This window comes from Narcine bancroftii, chromosome 12 (genome assembly GCF_036971445.1).
Source record: "Narcine bancroftii isolate sNarBan1 chromosome 12, sNarBan1.hap1, whole genome shotgun sequence".
Classification (NCBI taxonomy): domain Eukaryota; kingdom Metazoa; phylum Chordata; class Chondrichthyes; order Torpediniformes; family Narcinidae; genus Narcine; species Narcine bancroftii.
Window position 1 is genome coordinate 96,713,846 of NC_091480.1, and position 21,069 is coordinate 96,734,914.

The following is a 21,069-nucleotide window of genomic DNA, read 5'->3' on the forward strand; positions in this document are numbered from 1 at the left end:
GAGATGAGAAAACATTTTTTTTACGCAGAGAAGTGTGAATCTGTGTTATGCTCTGCCACAGAGGGTGGTAGAGGCAGATTCGCTGACTATGTTCAAAAGAGAGTTAGATAAGACTCTAGTGGGCAAAGGAGTTAAGGGTTATGGGGATAAGGCTGAAAAGGGGTACTGATGGTAGTGATCAGCCATGATCTGTAAAATGGCGGTGCTGGCTCGACGGGCCGAAGGGCCTACTCCAGCTCCTATTGTCTATTGTCTATTAACCTTTCAGACTCTAGATTTCAAATCTACTGGCTCTTGCATTCTTAAGATAAACTTTAATTTCAATAATCTTTCCATTGTCATTATGTTCCCTTGTACTCTCAGGAAAAGAGATCAAGCTGCAGACTGTGTGTTTCCAACCATAGTAAACATCATCACTGGACAGAAAAACCATAAGTGATTCCAACCCCATCATTACTTATGCTCTTTGCTGATAAAGGGTATAGAAACTCTATGTTGGTACAGGAAATTATACAGTGAAACCTCTGGTATCCAGCACATTTTCAGGGATTGGTAAATGCCAAATAAGTGTGTTTTCCAGTTGCTTGAGACTTCCTGTTACAAGAACTTACAAGCACACCACTTATAAATAAATTTTACCCATTTATTTCCTGCATTTTTTTTGTTACCGGTTGCTTGAATTCAGGATAACAGGGACTTTACTGTATCTCACAAATTTATAACAAACCTTTAGCACTACAAAAAAAAATATAGTGGAAAGCATCCTGATCAAGCTGCTGTTGGCTATATTTGATTATAGTTGGTGTAACATGTTTAATAAAGCAGTATGAACCAAACCATCAAACTCTGAGATGACTTTAGGAAGGTGGGGGGTAGGCTCAGGGTTTATGTGCTTCTAGCTGTAACAAAGAAGAAATGATTTATCTAAAATTGTTTAAAGCCAGAACATTTGAGATCATGTGGAAAAGGACTCATGGTTAAACTAGTAAATTTTGAAGGCAGGTAGAGAGGACCCTTTTATCCTGTTATATTTATTTCCTTTATATTCCCCAGGGTACACAAAGCAGGAAAGAGCACTTGATTCAATATATGTATATATTGTCCATCTGCAGGAAAAGGAATATCAAATAATTGCTCTTACAATACCAGATCCTTATTCACCAGAGAGTGCATCATCTGGGATGTCAAATTAATGAGAAAGGAAAAACATGCCACAGTCAAAACCTACTATCGCAATATATCACCACATAGAAAAAGAAGTTTAATATATAATGTATGAAGTGCACATTATTTGAGGAAAAAGACATACCATGTTGCTGAGATCCAGAAGTGCTTCAAGGGCTACAAATTTGAAAGCTAGCAGTTTATCCCATTCCAACTTTAAGATTCCACATCAGAACTATGGTCATTGTACATCCTCTATCACGGACAAATTTACCATCGTCCCAGCATCCCAATTCACCCCTCCCCCATCGACCATCAGCTATTCTCTGTCTAATTCAATGAGTTGTCGAAACTGACATGAGTAAATGAGAGTCCAGGGAATGAAGTTTCAACATTATTCAAAGACCGGTTTACAACAAATTATGGCCCCACTTCAGCAAATGTCAAACCCTAGCTCTACTAAAGTGGCTGATGGTAAAACAGACCTTTTGATGTCAATACCTTTATGATCATTTCAAAAATTCTTTAACAGATGATGTTTGCAGGCAAGCTACATTTTCCCCTGGTGATTGTATCTTGGATTAAAATTTTGTAATATTAAGCTTCCATTCCTGAGATTTTACTTTCTATGCACTTGCATTATGCAAGTATTACCACGTGAATGCTTGGTGGTCTTGCGTGAAAATCCTTTTACATTTTTAATAAAGGTACACTTCTTATCTAAAAAATGAACCTCAACGATGGAGCCCTTAGTTTTTTTAAGGGTTGATGAAATACACAAAGAGAAGTAAGCTATTTGACTCCTCAGAACATCCTCACCATCTTGACTTGAATTACCCACGGTGGTACCTCCTCAAGTAATGTTACAAAATCCCACCAAAAATCAATTGGTTCTGAAATTTATGTAGCAAAAAATTTATGTAGCAAAGGTAAAAATACATAACCGACATTTCGGGCTTGAGCCCTTCATCAAGGGCTCAAGGTCGGTTATGTATTTTTTTAACCATTGCTATATAAAGGACACCATTTGACCTGCCGAGTTTCTCCATCATCGGGTTTTTACTTCAACCACGACGCTTACAGTTTATCTGGCTGAAGAGGACCCTGGAGATGGCTTTGGATTGTTTCACACATAATGGAAATCCATTATCGCCTTTCACTACCAACTTTGCTTTACGATTCACTTCTACTAATACAATGGGAATGGAAGCCTTCAGCAGCTAAGATTGCCAGTACCAAGTAGCTAAATTGCCAGCTGTAGTAAACTCACCGGTGAATGGTGAATTTTGAAGCCACACATTTGTGCTCAGCTATTTTGTCATGTGCAATGATTTATTTAGCCAAATGCTTGTTGTTAGTTTATGAGTTGGGGCTACAATTGCTAGCTACTAACAGTGTTTAGTCAGAGAAGGCCTCATACCTAAGGCAAGGACACTAGGCTGGTGTCAATAAGAAGTTAAACACGAAAGTCTGTAAGCATCGTGGCTGAAGTAAAAACCCGATGATGCAGAAACTCGGCAGGTCAAATGGTGTCCTTTATATAGCAATGGTTAAAAAAATACATAATCGACCTTGAAGGACTCAAGCCCGAAATGTTGGTTGTGTATTTTAACCTTTGCTACATAAATGACACTGTTTGACCTGCCGAGTTTCTCTAACATTGTGGTTTTGCTGTCAATAGAGTTGAATTTATTTTGATATGCACACGATTGCTCTCAATCAAAGAGATCAAGATGGACCAATCCAATTTTTGTCTGTCCCTCTCACAAAATAAGCAAATGATCATCATATTGTCCCTGAGCTGAATTGAATAGGCTCTCCTTGGTTTCAGACAAAAACTCCAGGTGGCATGCATATCAATTTTAAGACGTTTTAACAAGAGATTGATCAAAAGAACATTTACAGCTTAGCTAAATTAGAAAGGAAATGTGGAGTGACCTAGATTCTGGTTGTTTTTGAAGCTGTGTTTGAGATTTGAACTGTTTCCTGTTCCCAAGTGAGGAGAATTAATGCTGGTTCTGTCCTTCATTCTCTCCCAGAATTCTGGTAATGAAATAACACTGCAAGGACAATAACCACTTTGAGTTGGGACTTGGGATAATTTAAAGAAAATTGAAACTGTTTCTCCGGTGTTAGTCTAATAGGTATTGCTAGGATTTACACATGTAATAAATATTCTCCTGCAGAGAGCATTTTTTTTTGTGCATGATTGACATCTGCAGACATTTAACTTCAGTCAATTGGCTATCCTCAGTTGGGCAGAGTGGCTCTGGGTAGCAGTAAGGTGTATCCATTAGTGCAAGGGAATAGAAGTGAAAAATAGTATCAGTAACACTGTTCTACTTCCAATGAGTCAGGGTCTTACAGCATGGAACTAGGCACATCAGCCCACCTTCCTCACACTGACCATAATGACCCATCCACACTTTTCCCACCTGCTTCTGTTTGTCCCATATCTTTGACACAAGATAAAAAACACCCTCAGTCACAAAAAGAGTGCTGGAAGTTGAGATTGGACTGAAGTCACTGGAACTGGGAGGCCCAACAGCTACAACATTGTGCCACATGTGATCACAGATTAAGGGTATGTCTCTGGAAAGAATGTCACCACTATTCAAAACATATTACCTGACGAAGGCCTCAGGCCTGAAACGTTGGTATCCCTTCACTTCCTATTGATGCTGTGCACCCGGCTGAGTTTCTCCAGAACTTTTGTTTACTGGATTACATGTATCTCTAAAGTGAGGTTTAAACTTTTTATACGATTCCTGCAATAACAGATTTCCTCATTGAAGGATGATGTGGACATGAGAATTTTCTGATTTCATTTTACAAAATATAACATGAGAGTTTGTAGCCATGCTTTTGGGTCATTATGAGAGATTTTTTTTATAGATTTGTACATGCTATTTGAAAATATACAGCGCAATTGTATTCTATCAGACTACCAGAAGAATACTACAGTAGAAAGTGTCCTTGAATGTGGAAGTTCATGTTTTCCAGCTCTTGTGCCCAATGGAAATGGGAAGAAGAGAGTGTATTAGGATGGTCCCAGGACAACTAGAATTACAGATAAAGTCGATGGAAGGGAAGTTGGTTGGTTTGCCTAATAGTGTGAGATGCATTCACAACTCTCTGCAAATTCTTGTGATCTCGGGCAGAGTAGTTCCCATAATATACTGTGATGTATCCAGAAGTGGTGCATCTGTAAAAATTTGTAAGAGACCTAAGGGACATATTTCAGTAAATTTCCATAATCTTCTAAGGAAGTAGTGTTATCACCACTCATTCTTGCTCATAGCAACTTGATTGGACCAGGACAAGTTGATGGTGATGTTTACTCCAAAGTACTTGAAATTCTCCACCATCTCCCTCTCAGCAATGTTGACATTAATGGAAGGGTGCATTTCTCTCTGCTTCCTAAAGTTAATGACCATCTTCTTCATTGAGAGAGAGATTGTTATTCACACCACCAGACTCTCTGTCTCCAAGTACTCCATTTCTGGATTAAAGCAGTATTTAGCCACACAAATTTGAGTGTAGAAGGAGCATTCTACGCTAAGAATGCACCGAAGAAGCAGAAGTAGCCCTTTAAATTGCCGTTCAGGCAGCAGCATCTAAAGGGCAACGTTGGCCACCTGAAGGACACAGCTGCACAGGATACGGCTCTGAGCCCACTCCGGCTCCTGCCCAGTGTCATCTGTGATCAGCAGCCGACCCTTTAACATCCGCTTTCAGCCAGCTGCATTCAGATGGCTGGGGGAGCCACTGAGCTGAGCTGATTATCCCTCTCGGAGGAGGGTTACGTAGCTCGCCTCAAGAGCGCCTCCTGCACATTCAGGTGGCCTCAAAACAGCCGCATATTGCCTAAACCTGCGGCTTTACATGCGGGGCAATTGGCCACCTGAAAGTGCCTTTAGGGAAAAGCTGAGTATACAGCCTTGTGAGCCACAGATGTTGAAAGTTATCACAGAGGAGGTGTTATCACCAATCCACATTGCAGGTCACCAAGTCCAGGGTCCATTGTCAGCTGGCAATGTTGATATCTAGCTCTTGGAGTTTGGGGAGAAATGCAGAGTTGTAACAACAAAGACAGAAAAACAAACTCAAGTCAATGACATAGCTCCGATTTTTTTTTCTAGACTTGCCTAAAAATATAATTCCTTTGGAAATTCTGTTTGGGTGGGCTTTCTTGACACCTCTAGCAACAGGAATCAAACAATCCACACACGCTATGCACACCTTAATATCTCTTTAAAAAAATAATTTGAGACTGTGATTGACTGTCGTCCTATATTTTGGAATTGCGAGACAAACTCAAACTTGGATTTTTATTTTAATTCTATATTTATAATTTTAATTGAGATACACAGCGTGGTCATGCTGATCAGTCTGTAAAAGAACAGTTCATTGTGTATAAAAGGCATCATATTCAATTTCCCCTGATCAGCACTGCCCAATCTCCCAGATCTAGGTGAATGTATGTTTTAATACACAAAATTGCTGGAGAAACTCAGCAGGTCACACAGCTTTCTTTATGGCAAAGATACAGAACCAGTGTTCCGTACCTGAGTCTCTCATCAAAGGTAGGCAAGAAGTAGGCAGGTGCTTGAATAAATGGTGTGGGGGTGGTGGGGCAGGGGGAGAAGCACTTGAGAACAGCAGGGATTTCAGATAGGGAACTTGATTCAAATGCTGCATTGGTTTATTGGCTATGAAGAGGGAAATCAGGCTAGGTTTCCATTACTTACTGAATTAATTTCTTGAAAATATCTTGCTTGCTTGGTATTGGGAGAAAACACAAATGGAGTATGATTAAAAGAGGAAACTTGAGTATATATAATGTGTTTTACATCCTTCTCAAAGTACTTCACAACCTGTAGAAATAGACCCCTCTCATTAAAATGCTCTTGCTCCCAGCAGCACCCCGAGGCATGAAGATTGACCAATCAATGATTGGATTGAGGCTAACAATCGTTGTGGAGTTGTACATCCACAAAATCCAGCCAACTCTAAGCAGTTTCAAATGTGAAGCTGGCCGTTCCTTATTGCACAAATGCAACAACTATAAAATCTCACCTTTTTGAATCATCTCAGTTCAACATCAGCCGTCCTCAATGGAACTCCTGGAGGCCACAGCATATTTCAGTAAAAGTCTTGTTTTCTTTTCACCTCACGCAACATAAATATTTTTAATGCTTTTTTTATGTAGTCGGTAGGAGGGCAAGTACAGAAGAAACCAAAACCTGACTGCGTCACAGGGAAGGTGGCCCTGAGCAGAGTCTGAGGGGGCCATGGCCAAGAAAGAAAGGTTGATAATGGCTGCCCTGAATAAATCATTTCACTTATGGCGAATTTTGCAGTTAAGGCCAAAAATGCTGACAGCCAGTCCTCATTAAAGAGAATGAAATATCACCCCAGTCCATATTGAAAACTATTCCAACAGTTGAATAATTTATGGGGAATTTTGCTGTAAGCAAGGCACTGACAAACTTGATTTACTGAATGGAAGTATTGGAAAAATAATTTCTCTAAGAAAGACTTGTTATCTATCCAGAGGTTAATCGTGCAACTAGAATTCCTGGATGCAGCATTAAACAAAAAATTTATTGGAAGTCCCACTGTAGTACAGTAGTTTATCTCCCCCCCCCCCCCCCACATATCTCATGGGGGATATGTTCCAAGATCCCCAGCGGATGTCTGAAATCGTAGATAGTACCCAACTCTATACAGGACCACTTAACGTCCACAATATGTTCTATGAAATAAGGTGTTAGGAGATGTGGACATTGTGTGAACACCATATTATACACTTAAAGCTATGAGTAACTGTAAACTTTTTATTTTTTTCAGTGTGGGGACTGACACGGGACTGTGGGGAGAGACTGGGGCAGTGTGATCAGTGCAGGATCGACACAGGGCTGAGGGGAGAGAGCAGGGCAGTGGGATCAATACAGGGCTGTGGGGAGAGAGCGGGACAATCGGATCAGTTTTGGATCACAATTAACCATGGGTACCTGAAACACAGAAAGCAAAACCGTGGATAAGGGGGGACCCGTGTATAAGCTTTTGCAAATATTTTCAGATCTGCTGCAGTTGGTGATCCTGATGGTCTGTGTCAGAATTGATGTAGACTGATTTGGTGAAAGGTTCAAATGAAACTGCTGACTAGAATTCCACCTGAACAAAGTTTAAACAAAACTACCAGTTCATGACCTCCAACAATCTTCATTGTTGAAGTGCCTTTGAGGTTTATATATTGTTGTAAGTAGAGTCTACAACAATCAATTTGGTCCCAAAAACAGCAATGAGATAATGATCAGATATCATTTGCTGTAAATATTGGCCGTTACCAAATAAAAAAGGCATGAACTCGGTCACAGAAAACGCTTTGAAAATCATGAAGGTGGTCAAAAGGTCTCCACGTTTTTGGTTGATGGCACAGCTCTGTCAGCTGGAGTTGCAATTCATGTATTTTCAAACCTGGGAATTTGAGCATTTAACTGACTGTCCTTTAGACTGTTGACCATGAACAACAATCTTTATCAACTCAAGCAAATCAGAATTATTTTATTTTCTTACCGAGAACATCACTATACGAACATGACTGGAAATACTGGGGTTTTTTTTTTAAAATACACACTGATAGCTGGGATTCAAGTCTTCCACAGGGATATTACAGGTACACGATCCTTTATCCGGAACCCTTAGGGGACAGTGTGTTCCAAATTTTTTCAGATTTCGGAAAGCCCACCCGAATTATGCTGCAGTATCCACCCCCAACCCCTTCCAGTCGCCCGGCCCGCCTCCCCCGGCCTCCCGGACGTCTCCCCCGACCGCAGTCCCTCGGCCTCCCGGACGTCTCCCCATTCCCTCAACCGCTGGTCCCCACTTAACTGGATTTTGGAGCTTTCCGGATTTTAGATGTTCAGATAAAGGATCGTGTACCTGTATTAATTTCTGTGATTCTCCTTTGGAAAATTTACAGTCAAGAGGAAATGTCTTTTTTCCAAAAGTAAACTTTATTCACAATAAATAATTTTCAAAGGAAAACTGTTCTGTCCTTTTGCATTCTTAGGGTCTTATCCATACATCTACATCATTACACCCGGTTACATTTATTCTCTATTTAGCACACTGTGGCCCCTTGTAGCTACTCCCCCTCTATTGTTTGAGAGATTTTTAACCAAGATATAGGTGGTCCCTTGCCTAAATTGCCAACAGAGACTTATTTTTAGGGGTCTCTCCTATTTTCAAAGGAAATGATGCATCTCAAATAAAATCAACGTAGAGCAGGCTAACACCTTTGATTTTCCTGGCCTATGACCAGCTGTGCCCACAGCACGGCACTTACGTTTGAAGAACGTTGTTAGCAACCCTAAAGCACCAAACATCCATTTGTACCTTCTGCCAGGTGAACATTCACTTTAGTTCCTTTGATTTGGATTTAGACATACAGCACAGTAACAGGCCATTCAGGCCCACGCAGCCCAACTATCCCAATTAACCTACAACCCTTGGATGTGGTGAAGGGTCGGAGGAAACTGGAGCATCTGGAGGAAACCCATGCTGACACATGGAAAACATAAATCTCTTTACCAACTGCACTGGATCTCTGGCGCTGTCAGAGAGTTGCACTAACCCCGAAGCTATTAAGTTAATACATTTCCCATTCTAACAAATATTAAAAATAGATGGCAAATACAACTTAAACTATAACTTTGCAAAACAAATTTATATTAGAAATTAATGTTTGTATTAGGAAATAAGATGAACTATTAAACAGAAGCACAGTATTTTTTAAAGCATGCACAGTTCAAGGGATATTTCTACTGACGTATTTGTAACAAGTCAGAACTCTCGTTTGGCTTGATCAGCAAAATCAATCTTCAGAGATCTCCGGATTGTTGCTGACTTGCTTTTTCTTCCTCTTTTGTGAGGTCTGAAATGGCTGATGAGGCCAAAATAGGATGTGCAAATTCTACTGCAGAAAGGGCTGGGGCAGTTTGATGGGATGAACAGGAGGGTTTCACATTCGGCTTCAGCTTGTTCCATGATGCATGGACTCCAGTCTCTCAGTACCTCTGAGCAGAAGAGATAACAAAGAGGGTAGACTAGGGCAATGCAGTTGTTGAGTGCAAGGTCCCACATGGTAGATTGTTATGGAAAGCAGGATGAAGCCAACTGGATGAAAAGATTGGTTCAGTGATAAGAATCAAAGAGAGGTTAAAGAGGACAGTTTTTCAGCCTGGAGGATTGTGGCCAGTGGAATGCCAAATGTACAGGATTTGGACAAGGATGTTTGTGGCAAAGTAAGTAAGTCTGCTGATGACATGAAAATTTGTGAGAGACTGGAAAAACTAAGCCTATTTTCTTTAGAGCATTGGAGGTTTAGAGGAGATCTTACGGAGGTCTGTAAAATTATGAGGCGTTTTTTCACTCAGAGGCTAGTGGGCATATGCAACAAGCTGGCGGAGGCATGTAAATCATCTCCCTTTAAGAAACACTTGGAAAGCTATGTGGATGGATGGGGATTGGAGATGTATGGGCTTAATGTGGGCATAAAACTAAAGCAAGAGGGCATGTTGTTCGGCCTGGACGTGCTTGGCCAGTGGGTGTGTTTTCATGCTGTCGTTCTCTATGAGCATGGCACAGGAGCTGAAATATTATGTGTTTTCAAGGAGATTTTGAGGCCATCCTTGAACATTTTTCTTTATCATTCTCGTAATCTCTGAACTGAACTCACAATTGTTTCTTTCCAGAGTCTGATGCTATACCGTAAACCATATAACCTGCCCTTTAAAAAAAAAACTTTAATTGGAGTCACATGGCTGAGGAATTGGGCCTGAGAGAAAAAGCTGTGGTCTGATAGTGCATGGTTTTGAAACATGTTTGAAACCTTTATCTTCAATTACCCTTTTCCTTAGATGTCTCAAGACGATGCTGGTAAATTGAAGAAGTTGGTGAAGCTTGCCTTCAGTGATCGTTCTCTACTTAGAGGTAGCTCTTGAGATATGGGAATAATCCATATTATGCAGAGTGTTCAAGGAAAATTATTTTGAGAGTGTTGTACACTGGGTGAAGGTAGAGAACTTTTGCTTTGTAGATGTTGAGTATGAGGCCCTTCAGTGAATAAGTTGACGATTTCTTTTTCAATATTTTTATTGAAATTAAAATTGAAGTTCCACATCGAAAAATATAGAATACATAGGAATATATAATAAAAGACAAAAAAAAGTACATTGCCCTGAGATTATTCCAAATCATCGACGGTACCCCGCATTCTCAATTAAATAAATTACATTATTACTTCATTATAAAAAGATCAAAACCCAATATCAAAAACAAAGCTGTTTAGCAAGGAGAAGAAAAAATAATTCCTTATCAGTGATAAATTACCTTATTAGTCAACACTTCTGTATTCATATCAAATCAGAGATTCTGAAAATAATTCAAAAGGGTCCCCACGGTGTTTGAAAATTTAAATTCAAATCCAGAAATTGAGTATCTAATCTTGTCAATATGTAAACAAGACATGACGTCATGTAACCATTGAGCGTGAGTAGGTGGAGCAATGTCCTTCCATCTGAGCAACACCGCCCATCTAGCCATCAGAAAAGTAAAAGCTAACATGAAAATCAGATGCTGTTAGAGGTATGCCACTCTCTCCAACAATTCCAAGCAAGGAAAAAATTAGGCTTGAAATTAACTTTAAAAAGTACAGAAAAAGTTTAAAATACTTCCAGTATTTCTCAAGGCTCTGGCATGTCCAACACATGAATTAATGAAGCATCTCCATTGGTGCATCTATCACAATAAGGAAATACAGCCACATAAAAAAGCGATAATTTGACTTGGGATGTGTGCGCCCTATGAACTACTTTAAATTGTTGGAGGGAGTGACGAGCATATAACGATGAGGTATTAACCAATTTGAAAATTACATTCCAAGTTTTTTCAGAGATTAAAAGCTGTAGGTCCTGTTCCCAGGCTTTTTTCATTTTATCTAAAGTATCCTCTCTTATACCCAACCACATGTCATAAATGTTAGATATTGAACCATTATAAAAAGGTTGTAAATTAAAAATTACATCTATTAAATTCTTAACAGCACTCATAAGGAATGTATGCAATTGAGATTGCAAAAATCCTCTAATCTGTAATAAATGAAAAAAAATGAGTATTTGGTGATCTATATTTAACTGACAGTTGTTCAAAGGAAGCAAATAAATCTTTAAAACATTTAATGTCTAATCTATACCATTCTTTAAAAGCCACATCAATCATGGAAGGTTTTAAGAAATAATAAGAAAATATAGAACAAGCAAGAGAAAATCTCAATAAGTCAAAATGTTTTCTAAATTGTAACCAGATCCTCAAAGTATGTTTAACTACTGGGTTATCAGTTAATTTATTTAAAGATGACAGTAATTTAAATCATAACCGCCAAGCATGACAAATGCAAACATTCTACATGTAGTAATTCAACAACTGAAGTTGGAATGGCCACAGTTCTATATTGAAGCACAACTTCCAATTAATGCTGTCGATTAGTTCTGCATAAGTAGGAAACATGCCAACGTGAGGTGAAGCAGTGCAATGAGAACAAATGGAAAAATATTGAGAAAATTATGCAATTTGCTTGATGGTCTGAGCTGAGATAGCTCTTTTGACCTATTGGCTCAGAAAGCAAATTTAAAATAAGAATTTTTCAAAGTCAGCGCTAGTTTTTCCAGTGGGAGGAGGATTTCAAACATCTCCTCAATACAGAAACAGGCCTTAACACGAGTGTCCTTGACTCCATTCTTTCACAACCCATTGGGAACACCATTAACCAACAAAAAGGCCTTATGCCACCTAAAGAAATTGCAAGGCCTTCAAGGCAAATAACATCCCTATCGAGCTTTTATACTTGGAAACAAATCAAATGTACCCAACTTCATCATCCACTAGGTAGAGGGGATACTACAGAAGACGTGATAAACACCATTATCATGGCTAGATTCAAGAAAGGAAAACATTTTGTTTGCTAACGGCAGAGCATCTCCCTAAAGAGATAAAGTGATTGCCAGGGTCCTCTTTATCAGTCTCATTCCAGTAGCTAAAGTGCTGCTCCCCATATCACAGTACAAGTAAAAACATGACACTGGAGAAACTCAGCAGGTTCCCTTTATATAGCAACATTGCAGACTTGAGCCCTTCATCAAGGTATGGGGAAAAAATGCATATTCAAATAAATACCAAGATGAATGCAGAGAGCAGCAGCAACCATTGCATTTATGGTCTCATGAAATCTTTACTCTCATTTGTGAGACCATAGCACACCTTCCTCAAGTTTACCTGTGCATAAATAGTGTCCATTTTAACTAAAAAGAAAGTCAAATTTGCATTTCCTTCTACCTTTATTGTGACATTTGTTGAGGAATAAATGCTCAAAACCATTCTTTGAAATAGCGTTTCAGTTTAACATCTTATCTGAAAGGCATGGTTTTGTATTCAATTCCTAGTGACTGGTTTATCTCCCTCGATTTGAGGGCACAAGTTTCCAGGGTAGAAGCTGAAGCCACACCTTTCTGACTGAGGTGTGAATAGCTTACCACAGCTGAGACTTAATCAGGGCTGCAGCTGAGGAGGGGGTTGTCCTGTCAAGCAGACCAGCTGGGGCTTCTAACATAAAAAGGAACCACCAACTTTTAAACAGGGTAATTGATCTTGGTACGCTCCTGCTACACATTGTGCTCCAGAAAAAGGAAATAGATTCCTGTCCATCAGAATGGATAATTGAGATTCTACCAAATATAGTAAATTATTTCTGCAGGAAGTTATAAAGTGCACTGTTGTTTTATGCTACAGAAGCTGTGGTATTGAGCCTTAAATATCAAGCTGTATGCCAAAATCTTGACTGAGATATTTATTCCTAACTGTGATAACACCACTCAGACACTTTGCCAAGAGAGCCTCATTACGGACGTTGGAATTTATTGAAGACTGCTTCTTTTGCCTAATGCAATCCAAAGTGCAGCTGTCGATTTGCTTGCTCTTGTAATTGCAGTAGGCCAGATATGTACTCCATAGACATCTTTAATTACAGACTTGAATGAAAAACAATGCAATCACCAGAGGAGTTAATATGTAATTGATCAGATGAACTGTCACTGAGCTGGAAGAACCTGCTCAAACAACAAGCCTAAATGATTAATATAAATCAATGGTGCACATCGCCAACTGGGGCAGGCGTTTCACTGTGCTCACCACCATATTGCTCCTGTAGTTCCTATTGGCTAATTCTGCAATCAAGGCAATAGAAAGGTTACTAATTCTGTTACCATGGTTACAGAGCACATTTTATTCATTTGGGAGTACGGTTTTTGACAGCAAATGTTCTTCGGAGCACATTGTGATTATCACTTACCACTATTTTTATTCACCATGTAGTACCTGTACGGAATTAATAATTTGAGGGTACCAGTTGTAGCTGCGATCGTCTTCAATCACCAAAAATGTGGTGAAATTAAACCCAATAGATTATAAAATGAGCTTCTGTTATTGTTAAAAGCACGATCGATCTGATTTAACAATATCTTGTGGAATAAATTGGTAATAAATGTATAATTTAATAAATTTTATGCACTCAAATAAATTATAGAGAGGCCTTTTTGATTCTTTTAAGATGATTTTCAACCAATTTTTATTTATAATATTTGCTCTCAATAGAAGGGAATTGATCACGTCTATTTTAGACATCTACTGTCAGCACCCAACATTCTCGGGACATGTAATATGACTACAAGCACACTGTGATCTCTCAACAAACAACGTACCTCAATCTTAGAGGGGCCCTCTCAACTGCAACAGCACCTTATTTTCACACTAGTCTTGTGAAATTTTGAGCGGGTTTGTTGAAATGCTAAATTAGGTAACTTAATTTGGTACCTTAACCCTTTGGAAATTTGAATAAAATTAGCTAGGGGTGTTTCATTCACGGGCCTTTGCAACCAAAGCCAATAGTCCTTGCAGCCAGAGACAAGGGAGTCTTTATTAGTCTGGAATGGATCGGAGGCAAAATTAAAATAAAAAATATTCTGCCTGAACAATGCTACATAATTTTTATGTGGACTTAGCCATGAAATATTTTTATGTTACTATAGAATAATCAAGTCCAACCATGCAGTATGTGAACTGAACTGTAGTTAGACCCAGGATCCTGTTCCCATAGACCACACTATCTTGCTGTGCCAGAATAATTTAGCCCAAATGAAGCACCTATTTAAGTTAACCACGCAAAATAAGAATAAGACTTTGAATATTTATTTAATGGCATCTTTTTCAAACAATACAGCACTGTATCAATATTGTTATCAGGGGAACCAAACCTACAGGCGGGAAAGTGCCACAGTCCTCACAACGTGAGAGACTCGGGTTCAATCCCATCCTCGGATGCTGTCAGCGTAGATTTTGCATGGTGTTCCAGTTTCCCCTCACTCTCCAAAGATATTGGGGCTGGTAGGTTAAGTGATTACTCCTCATTGTATCTCCGTGAGTGGTAGAATCTGAGGGAAGTTGATGAGAACATGGGAAGAATAAAATAAATGTGATTAATATGGGATTAGCGCCAATGGGTGATAAGTGGCCGGTGCAGAGTCATTGGGCCAAGGGCCAGTTTCAGCAATTTGTGAATCACCTCTCATCAGATCCCCACCCCAACTTTCTCAATTAGTTCTTGAGCTGAGTAGATCCCAAGCATTGAACAGAGGTTGTCATAATTAGAAAACATATCATTTGAAATATGGCAGTAAAAATAGCAGATGGACTTTAATCTGGATAAGTATAAAGTGTTGAACTTTGGACATCAAATGCAAGAGGAAAATATATAGTAAATGACAGCATCCATAAGAACATTGATGTAAAGAGGGAGCTTGGGTGCATGCAAGCAAGCAGAATGGGGTATATACTTGCCTTCGTCAGTCAGAGCCCTGCGTATGTAATTTGGGAAGTTATGTTGCAGCTGTAAAAAATTTTGGTCAGACCAAACTTGGAATACCGTGTGCAGTTTTGGTAACTCCATTACAGAAAGTTGTGGAGGCTTTGGAGAAGATGCAAAAGAGGTTCATCAAGATTAGAGAATATCAGCTATCAGGAGACTTTTTCTTATTCTGCATTCTTATTCTGATAGAAAATATATAAAATGAGAGTCATGGATAGACTTCCGGAGGAAGGGAGGAACTTACTCTCTTACTGAGGTGAAGATAATAGACAGCTTTAAGTTCCTAGGAATAAGCATCCTTTTGTGACTTGTCCTGGTCCATCCATGTTGACGCCATGGCCAATGTAACATACCAGTCCCTCTACTTCCTCAGAAGCCTGAGAAAATTCAGCATGTTTACCAGCATCCCCTAGTCTTTTACAGGCTTCTTATCAGAGTACATCACTGCATGAAAAGTACTCTGGCTAAGACGACAAGAAAATACAGAGGGTTGTGAACATGGCTCAGGATATCACATATACCACCTCCCCTCCATCAGCTCTATCTACAATTCTTACTACCTTGGAAAAGCAGCAAATATATTAAAAGATTCGTCTTAACCCAGCCACAATCTCTTCATTGCTTTTCTGCCACGAGGAAGATTAACGAGCTAAAATCATACACCACCAGATTCAGGGATAGTTTCTTTCCTGCTGTTATCAGTCTCCAGAATGAACTTCGAGAACTTTAATGAAGTTAAAGTTCAAGTTTCAGGCTTGAAACGTTGCTTACGTATCTTTATCTTTGCTACATAAGGATTTCTGCGTGACTTGCTGAGTTTCTCCAGCATTTTTTGTGTACAGGCAGTCCCCGGTTATGAACATCCAGTTTATTGACAACTCATACATACGAACGGACTACGCGTGACTGCAGCGGTTCATCGGCTCGAGGAAGGAGGACACAATCCGCCATTTTAAGTTGAATCATGTTACCTCCCTTGATGCCTACTTCAGGAAATTGACTCCTGTAGTTTTATTTGCATAGAAAGGTAAAATATACTGCAGTCCAAAATAGGAATCGAAGCAGAGACTCTCAGAGCCATTCTCTCGGTTTTCCCTCGGATCCAAGTATCCGCCAACCTAACCCACACCTATAGAGCTGTCAAACTAGCACCGACACCACACCCCCACAGTCCAGATGGTTCCAACTGGGAGGGTGACCATCTTTCATAAAGACAACTGGCTGGTGTAGCCTCACAATTCATAGTTAAAGAGTTTCCCCAAGCAAATCTCAGAGAAAGAAAGATTTCAGAGCACAGAGTGTGAGAGGGTTTCGCAGAAAGTGAAGAGAAAGAAAGCAGCATGGATCGTGGAGCAGCACGCAGGAGCATTTAGCCTGCCACTGGATGTGAATAAACCAGTCTCCGTTAAAGTGCGGCTTCGTTCAACATCGGCTGGTTGCCGACTGCCAACATCTGACATCAAGTTCGACTCTGCCGGCCTCAGGAGCGGTGCTGAAAACATGCAGGACTTTTCCCGCCGCAGGACACTCCATTGATATGCTATTTAAAGTTGGTGCAGCCTGTGTGATGTCATCAAGTATACACCTCGATTGTAGGAGGACCATGAGTATGCCCTATCTACCACATTGGGGCAAACCAATAAAGCTCTTAAAAAATTGCCTACATAAATTTGCCATGCATATTAAAATACCTGTATACTATATACTAAGACAAACATTTGACTAACTGACGCTAAACACTGACGCTAAATTAGAACTGTATGTACCTGTTCTGACTTAGCTACAGATTCGACTTAAAGACAGACTTAGGAACGGATCTTGTTCGTAACACAGGAACTGCCTATAAACTCAAGATGGTAAAGTTGTGTTCTATACTGTGTACTTTGTACTTCTATACTGTGTCTTACTTGTATTATACACGAGATGTCTAACTGGTCTCTTCACAAATCAATCAATATCACTGCATCATGGTACATGTGACAAAAAAACTTGATACAGTAGATAGAGCCTACTTTCCAAGGTGAAATTGTCAAATATTGGAGAGCATAAATTTCAGAACAGTTTAAAAGAAATTTGAAATGCAGGGGTTTTTTCTCACCCAGTCAGGTAGATGAATGGAATGTTCTGCCAGGGTAGGTGCTGGAAGCAGATACTATAGCAACATTTACAAAGTATTTAGACAGAAACATGAACAGACAGGGGTTGGAGGGCTTGAGGTTCATTCCAGAGAAAAGAAACTATCCCTGAATCTGGTGGTGTATGCTTTTATGCTCGTGAATCTTCCTCATGACAGGAAGATGATGAAGAGAATGTGGCCAGGGTAAGAGGAGTCTTTAAATATGTCTTCTGTTTTTCCAAGGCAATAGGAGATATAGATGGAGTCGATAGGTGGGGATGGGGGGGGGGGGGGGGGTATGTGTGATGGCCTAAGCCATGTTCACCACCGTATGCAGTTTCTTGCAGTCTTGGGTCAGATGGGAAGCCTGTAGAAGGTTGGTGGATGCTGGTGACATGCTGCATTTCCTTGGCCATGGTATCAACATGGGTGGACTCGGACAAGATGGGATTAGTTTAAGATGGCAGCATGATCAGCAAAGATATTGTGAGCTGAAGCGACTGTGTTGTGCTTTCCTTTAAAACACGTTCACTTCCCTTTCCTCTTGAGTTGTGGCTTAAAACCTGCTTCATTGTCCAAGGGTTCAATCATCTGGCTGTTTGCTCTGTGCGAAATTTTATTTGATAACATTCCCACGATGGAATGTTTCACCAAGTTACATTAGTTGTATTTTGTGGTAAAATACAGTTATTTTAATTTGTTATCCCAGTTATTTTAAAGATGGAGAATAACTGGTTTTGCCCTGATTGCACAATATGTCGGTATATGAAATCACACATGGAACATCCATGCCCATCTTTGTCTTACTGTTAGAAAATCCTGAAAACAATTATTCTTTTCTCTTATCCCTGCCTCTCACTGAACCAACCTCTTGGCACAGTTGTTCATGTATTTGGCACAAATGATTAGAGTTATTAAACTTGTATCCAATTTCCTTTCAAGATTGCCATGTAGTTGCTGTTAATAAGGTTGGAAAAGACTGATAGAAATGTCTTGGTTGCCTTCAGAATGTGACAATACTCTTTGCCACCCTCATTGCATTCTACAGAGGATGTAGTGAGAACATTCCTGTGCAACTGGATCACCACCTGGTTTGGAAGCTGTACCTCCCTAGATTGCAAGTCCCTGAAGAGGATAGTAGAATCAGCAGAAAAGATCTTTGGGGGCTCTCTTCCTATCGCGAAGGACATTTACAAAACTCAATGCAAGCCAAAGGCAGTAAACATTGAGAAGGACTCCACACACCCCTCAGTTAAACAGTTCTCCCTTCTGCCATCTGGTAGGAGGTACTTCAGCACTCAGGCCCTTGCGTCGAGTTTGGACAGGAGCTCTCTTCTTTCTTCCTTCCTCCCTCCCAGCCCACCCATCAGACTCCTGAACTCCCAGAACATTTGGAGATTAGGAACCATGGACTATTAATGTACAAATCTTAATATGTTGAACTTCTAACCTATAGGTAAATATGCTCCATGGTCCTGGAGAAACGCCATCTCCTCTTTACCATGCGAGCATAGTATGAACGACAAAGGTGGCTTGATTTGCTACAATGGACATCCAGCATTTTTTTTTGGTCTATAATGTTAGAAGAGTCAGTTTCCATTAATGTCATCTTGCAATTTTTTTAAGGTTTCAAAATGCTTTATCATGCATTAATTTAGATCATGGCAAACCACAAATGTTTAAAACCAAGAATAAATGGTATGTAAGATCTGGATATGTTCAACGTGGCAAGATAATGCTGAGAATTCACTGTGTGAGGAAGCAAAGATCATCGTTTCAAATGCAAATCCAAAGCCTATTATTTATTTTTCAAATTTCTATCATTTCTTTGTATCAACAGTTCAAGAATGTTTACAATTATATTGAAGGAGGTCATTTGATGGTGTATGACCCATATGCTCAACAGATGGACAGGAATTATGCTGTTCTTTTTCTCTTTGGAACACCTCAAGATAGAAAGAAGCTTCATTGGTATAGTGCCATTTATCAAGTTTAAACCAAAAGGATTTCCATTTTATTCCAAATATGCTGGTTGTGTAACCATATTAATATGATGCAATGTAAATAGGCCAATGAATGTTCATGAAAGAACAGCAGGCATGAGACATTATTCTTGCAAAAACTTGGCTTAGTTTGACGTTATAGTTTTCTTCACCAGTATTTGGTGCAAGTTCAAAAATGCATAACTTTTTATTTCACTTTCTGGTTAAATAAGACAATTAATCATAGCTCCAATGAAATATCACTAATCTGAAATTACAACTCTGCTTATAAAAGTATTTATTTACCAAAAAAATGTGGAAGCCGATTCCAGCCATTGAAACCCATGCTGCCCAATTACACCCTATTAACCGACCAGCCCTGTGTTTTTGGAGGGTGGGAGGGAACCAAGAGCACCCAGGGAAAACCCACGCAGGTTACAGGGTGAACCTGCCAACACCATACAGACAGCATTAGATTCCTACCCGGGTCATTGGCGCTGTAATAGCATTGCACTAACCATGCTGCCCCATGTTTCTTTCTCCATGGATGGTGCCTGATATTCTGAGCGTTTCCACCATGTTCTGTTTTATTGTAATATGCTGTGTACTTTTCATCCCAAGGAAACTGGACAATTTAAATGAATCCTTAAATGATATTTTGAAATTTAAAACTCTTGAAAAACCATGAATAATCAAGCAACTTTAGTCTCACTCAAGAAAGGAAGTTTGGAAAGAGATGCCCCAATGGGTGGCATTATTGGCATAGCAGTTAGTGCAATGCCTTTACAGCGCCAGCAATCAGGACCAGACCATGGTTCAAATCCCACACCGTCTAAGGAGTTTATACAATCTCCCCGTCTATGTCAGTTTTCTCCAGGGGGTCTGATTACCTCCCACTGTTCAAAACCTACTGGGGTGGTTTAGGTTAATTGTGCGTAAATTGGGTGGCATGGGCTTAAGCTGAAATGGCCTGTTACTGTGCTGTAGGTCCAAATTTATAATTTAATTATTAGAAGGCAGCCTTTCCAGCAACAATAAATGCCCTCTTTCCTCCCATGCTGCACTCAACAAACTAGTGTTAGTAATTGAAGGGCAGCAAAGGAAAATCATTTTGTTGTGGTTCAGCACTTGAAACCCAAGTCATTATGTCTTGTCCACTGTACACAGGTTTCCTTTTGTGCACCTGATCCTCATGCAAAGTTTGGGGTTTGAGAAAAGCAGATGTTGCATTAGGGATATATGAAGGGTCACACATTGAAGAGGTTAAAGCAAGTAAGTCGGTGGCTGCAGTCAGCAGATGGGCAGGGCCAAAGTGTAAGTTATGATCAATCAGCGATGTCTATGGGGGTGATTGAAAGTTTTATGTCCCTTTATCTTTGCTACGTAAAGTACACTGTTCCACCTGCTGAGTTTTTCCAGCATTGTGTTCTCACTTCAACCACAGTGTCTGCAGACTTTCATGTTTTGCTATGTGTGGGAGGAAGGAATCAGACGAGAGCTGTGAGCTTGGAAGGGGGCGTGGAGATCAGAACCTTGGTTGAAATGGGGAGGCAGTTCTTAGTCTTGAAGGAGTTCATGTTACTGTTGGACCCACCAGCAGCAATTGAAAGACAAACCGATGAGTTTAAGTTTAACTCAAAATTTATTAACAATTGTCAATAATAGAATTAACTCAATAAATTTAACACCCAAACATAAGCCTTTATGGAAACTATATACTAACAACAGATATTCATAATGTGTATGTGGAAAACCCCCAAACCATTAGGGTCCAAGCCCAAAACTCCCAGAACAAAACCTCAAGTCAGTCAGTCAAAATAACA

General features: G+C 39.8%; 1 protein-coding gene across 4 annotated transcripts in view; it reads left to right on the forward strand.

Moving 5' to 3' along the window:
• Window positions 1-21,069, forward strand: part of LOC138746709 (unconventional myosin-Id-like) — a 303,031-nt gene that overhangs the window by 239,668 nt on the left and 42,294 nt on the right. The window lies entirely within an intron of this gene.